The sequence below is a fragment of the Adiantum capillus-veneris genome, chromosome 8 (genome assembly GCF_014529385.1).
Source record: "Adiantum capillus-veneris isolate H3 chromosome 8, ASM1452938v2, whole genome shotgun sequence".
NCBI classification, from domain to species: domain Eukaryota; kingdom Viridiplantae; phylum Streptophyta; class Polypodiopsida; order Polypodiales; family Pteridaceae; genus Adiantum; species Adiantum capillus-veneris.
Window position 1 is genome coordinate 28562422 of NC_140938.1, and position 3584 is coordinate 28566005.

Here is a 3584-nt window from a genome sequence, read left to right on the forward strand (position 1 = left end):
GCTTGACCCCCTTTTGAAGAACGTCTCGTGCATCTTGTTTCTCATGCATGCCCGTGTCGAGGTGATTGAATGGCAGTTGAATCGTAGATAGCTTTTGGCTCCTTATGTGATTGCTATCTCCTCACTATCGCACAAAAGAGCAATTGCTCATTCAACAACCACAATTAAGAGCTCACGCTCACATTGCTTGTTCAAAATCTGAGTTTGTTGTTGTGGGACAACGATGGAGGTGAGTTAATTACCTCTTGTTATGTGTGTGTGTGTGTGATAGAGAGAGAGAGAGAGAGAGAGAGAGAGAGAGAGAGAGAGAGAGAGAGAGAGAGAGAGAGAGAGAGAGAGAGAGAGAGAGAGAGAGAGAGAGAGAGAGAGAGAGAGAGAGAGAGAGAGAGAGAGAGAGATGATTTTCTTGCCGAGCATCAACATTATTGCGGACGACATCAACAAAGGTATTGAGTTGTTCACTCTGTACGGGACAGACAACAAGAAGAATAGCATGTGCCTCACACATGGAAATATTTTTGACCGCATACTGGTGTTCTGGAAAGTCAACCTGCAACACCCCTTAGGCACAGATTCTTTAACCACCCTCCACAAAATGATCCGCACTGAGAAGTACTACCCCTCCTCCTCGTGGATTACACCATTCCAATGGAGAGGTATGTGTGTGCTTAAAATAAAAGCACTATGGACATGCATGGTTTTCCCAGCTAGCACCACCTACCAAGACATAGTCACCATTTTCGTGTCGGACGATCTGAACGTGAATAGCTAGCCTGACGTAGAGCGGTTCAGGACCCGATGGGAACAAATAGGCAGGTAATGTGGTGAACACGGTTTGCTGGGTCGCGCCATTCTGCAAACCTGACTATCTCCTGTGTGTGAAGCAAAACCGTCAAGGACACTACCCGAGCTTGTGCGCTCCCTGCTTTTGCTGAGATGAATGAGCAAAGAAGTTTTTCCGCAAGCGACAAAGAGAGGGAGGAGCCACAAATTGGAGACAACTACATCCCCTTGGTGCATCGGACTGGCATCACTCCTCTTGAGAATGTTATGTGTTGCTTTGCAAGGTGAGCTTTTGTTTTGCTTGCGAGATGTGCCTCTAAAATGTTGCTTCCCATGCAGGAAACCAATGGACAACGAGAGCCCGCCACTTGGGTCCTCTGATACGCAAGTGGTTGAGTCTCCCACTATCGCAAAGGAGGAAAAGTTGCAAGAGATGCTTGTCGACATATGGAAGGTGCATGACAAGGGTGTTGGTGGCTTGAAGAGCTACATGCAGCGGCTCGTTGAGTCACTTCGACACTCCGTGGACAATTATGAAATCAATGTAACATATGTACAAATATGCCACTTGCGGGAGCAAATTTTGTCCTTGAGGCGAGAGGTTGTATCACTCAAAGTGCAACTCAATAAACTCAATGCACTTACAATCAGGTTTAACAACAGTCTGCACAGACACAACATGTAGTTCACAGGTTGAATTGTGTGGATTTTATGTAGACATTTGAGTTCATGTAGTCATGAAAAAACTCCTTCGTTTCTTGTGAAGATTCTCTGCACTAAGAATTCTCCAAGTTGTTAAATGAATTGTGTGGATTTCATATTCTCCTCCATTTTCTTGAGGCTTGGCTTGACGACCTTGCAAAGATTCCATGATCCCTTCCTCTGCACTTAGACGCAAAGATTTTGAAGAATCTCTTCATCAATGAATTTCTTTGCATCTTTCCCATTATGTATGTCTCTACCATAGCAAAAAAATCAAAAATCAAAGATGCCTGGAGAGCTTCTATCTTTTTACTCAATTGAAGGAGGGATACGAAGCTGCTTCTATTATGGGGCAACGCCATCGAGGGCTCTCTCTCTCTCTCTCTCTCTCTCTCTCTCTCTCTCTCTCTCAGCAGAAGGTGCAACATGGGCTCTTGCTTCTGTGTGTATGTGCACGCGACGAGTATGGCAGCAGGATGGGCGATGTGGGAAAGGGTGATTGAGGCAGCAATATCTCTCTCTCTCTCTCTCTCTCTCTCTCTCTCTCTCTCTCTCTCTCTCTCTCTCTCTCTCTCTCTCTCTCTCTCTCTTTGACTGCGTGCGCACAAAGTAGGGTGCGCCATGTCGTGTGAGGCGAGGTGCAGGGTCTGTAGAGCTAGGACTGAGCGCGGTGGGGGTGCATGAGGAGAAAAGCTAGCGCAGGGGGAGGTCGCGCAGGCAGACACACAACTCAATTTTTATATATATATATATATATATTTTTTGGGGGGGGGGGGGGGGGGGACGGTCTCATGACTAAATGGCACGGGGTCTTGAATATAGACCCCGCCATGGGATCAATGGTGGACATCGGGGATTTCAAGGAGATCTGACGATGAAAAAAATGGCGACGCGTCCCCCACCCAGATTCGAACCCAGACGGGGGCGCTGTGGCAACCCAATGTGCTAACAGTGCGGGCGTATTGATTTTGTTGAACTGGGTGTGTGTTTACACTTATTTATGCTTGTTTTAGTTTACACCTTGGATGTCCGAGTTTACAAAATTTGTTCGAGTTTACTTTTTAAAAATCGAACGGCGCTGTGTGCCTTTGCTTTTGTGCATGGAGTTCTCCTATGTGGATCCCATGACAGGGTCTTCATTCAAGACCCCATGTTTTTTAGTCCCTAGGGGGGGAAGGGGAATCTCCTTATTGATGGAATTTATTTTCACTCAAGCCTTATGTCGTTATGTGAGTTGAACATGCTTTCCCATTATATTCTATGAATGAGTACTAGTGTGGCCGGCTCTCTTTTTCTGCTGTCTGTCTGTCTCTCTCTCTCTGAGCGCACTCAGTTGCAGGCCACAGTCCGTGTTCTTTAGTCTTGAGGGGGGGAGGGGGAATCTCCTTATTGATGGAATTTATTTTCACTCAAGCCTTATGTGAGTTGAATATGCTTTCCCATTATATTCTATGAATATGAATATGAATACTAGTGTGGTTGGTGGCCTCTCCCTCTCTCTTTTTTCAGCTCTCTCTCTCTCTCTCTCTCTCTCTCTCTCTCTCTGTGAGCGCACTCAGCTCTGCAGGTTTCAGTGCACACTGCCGAAACTAGCCGCGGGGGGGGGGGGGGGGGGGGGGGGGGGGGGGATCCCTTTGTTTATAAGTGACACGGGGTGTCACTCATGGGATCTACGACACGGGGTATTTTTTGGCGGGGTGGGTGCTTTAGACCGTCGGATCAACGCAGTAGGGGGGGGAGGGCAAGACTTATATAGCACCTGACTCGCAATGCATTCAACGAAACATGCTAGACGAGCTGGATTGAGTGTGGGAGTGTGTAGGGACAGGTCATGCGTTCGAAGTTCGACGGGCGGTTGGGAACCCTCGCTCGCTAGAGATTAATCGACAGTGGATGGACAAGGAGCCGTTGATCCCTTGAGTCCACCCCATTATTAATGAGGAGGTCGCTGGAGATTAATCGACCGTGGATGGACACGGAGCCGTTGATCTCTTGAGTCCACCCCATGTCGTTTATTAACGAGGGGGGTCCCTCGCCCTTTTATAATTATATAGAATATAGATAGATAGATATGTGAGAATATCAGTCAGTCACCCAAC